Here is a 1,733-nt window from a genome sequence, read left to right as displayed (position 1 = left end):
TTGACGGAAGCTCGGCTATATAAACAGCACACCTTGCAACATTACAGGAGGTCTCATTCCCATTGGAGGTTGAGGAGGCCCACCTTGGTTAGTGGGTACCATTGGTGGTCCCTGCCCATATGGTGGCATAGCACCAGGAAGGTAACCTGGCATGCCTTGATGATGACCACCATACTGACCATGAGGTGGCATTGGGGGTCTCATTCCTTGCTGCTGTGGGATGCCTGGCTGTGGTGGCATCATACCTCCAATTGGTCCAACTGGTGGATTACTGATTGGGGCCTGTCCTAATCGAGGAAGATTATGCTGATAATTATGTAACTGTGCCCTTCTCTCTTCCAGTGATAAATCCTCATCTGGATGGATCAACTTACTGGTTGCACTGGTGGTTGTAGGTGTAGCAAGCTTACTTGTTATTGAAGCTGCTGGTTTTGCTGCAGTACTATTTGTTGTCCTAGTGGTTGAAGCTGTAGACTGTGTATAACCAGGGAATGTAGACTTTGGGAGTTCTGTAGTTTTTGCAGGGGTGCTATTTAAGGGCTTGATATCTGTACCAACAGGTCCTTGCACAGCTGCCTGAGCTTGTGCTGTGCTAGGAAACAGAGCTTTAGAAGATGCAGAAAGACTTTATGAATTGGATGAAGCTATACTTGAGCTTGTTACAGGTGTCCCCATCTGTCCAGCACTGGGGAAAAGAGGCTTAGTTACTGGAGGCTGTGGAGCAGGTACTGTTGCTGTTGGTGCAGGTGGCCTATTAAGAATACCTGGTGCTGACACAGCCTGTGCTTGAGTCATTGGAGGAATTCCAGGACAGGGAACGGGGGGGGGGGGGCATACCTGGTGGCATACCAGGCATAAGAGGTGGTATTCCTGGTTCAGGTGGCATCATTCCACCCATTGGCATCATTATGTTTTCACCACAAAATGACTGGGTGTATTTTCTCTGATGATGCAATCCAGGTGGCATGCCTGGCATAACTGGTGGCATACCTGGCATCAGAGGAGGAACACCTGGCATCAGTGGAGGCTTGCCTGGAGGCATTCCTGGTGATCCTGGAACTGGTGGCAGTCCTGGCTGAGCCATTGGAGGGATATAACCTTGCTGAGGTTGAACAGACTGTGGTTGAAATGAAGTTGAGGCTGCAGAGTCATCATCATCATACTCATCAGAATCATCCTGTTGCCTCTTTTTTTTTTACTCTCTTGTGTTTTCTGTTCAAGAAGTTGTCATCTTTCATCCATATCTTTTTCTAGAATACCTTCCATACCGTATATTTCCAACTCTATGTATGTTCTCCCAGGTATTGCATTCCTTACAGCATCTATTGTCTCTTTATGAACCTGCATGCAATGAATAGCTAAGCCAGGTCCTGTATACAATTTCTTATGACATATATGGCATTTAAAATGCTTTGCCTTTTTGTGCTGTATAAGGATCTTCTCATCATCAAATCTCTATTACAATACCAGCACCACGGCTTCAGCTAATTCTTCTTCTTGAGACCCATAGCTGTGTCCTTTCGGAAAATTAAAGGGAGGAGAAAAAAGCAGGAAAAGGAGGAAATAAATTGCTCACTTTTCTGACCCAATGGCCACCACCTCGTCCCATAAGAAACCTAGGGGTAGATTTAGTTTCTGCAAGTCAGAGCAGATCAAAAAGAAATAGGGAGTGTAACCACATTTGAGCCATTTTGTAGAGATCTTTGCTGATACATTGTAAACAAGAACAATTA

At 45.5% G+C, this 1,733-nt stretch overlaps 1 pseudogene; it reads right to left on the bottom strand.

Moving 5' to 3' along the window:
• On the bottom strand, positions 1-1,508 carry LOC144249198 (BUB3-interacting and GLEBS motif-containing protein ZNF207 pseudogene; annotated as a pseudogene).
• Between the last annotated feature and the right edge of the window lie 225 nt (positions 1,509-1,733).

Source organism: Urocitellus parryii, chromosome 11, assembly GCF_045843805.1.
Source record: "Urocitellus parryii isolate mUroPar1 chromosome 11, mUroPar1.hap1, whole genome shotgun sequence".
NCBI lineage: Eukaryota > Metazoa > Chordata > Mammalia > Rodentia > Sciuridae > Urocitellus > Urocitellus parryii.
The sequence above is the reverse complement of the archived record's forward strand: the minus strand, read 5'-3'. Positions and strand labels throughout refer to the sequence as shown.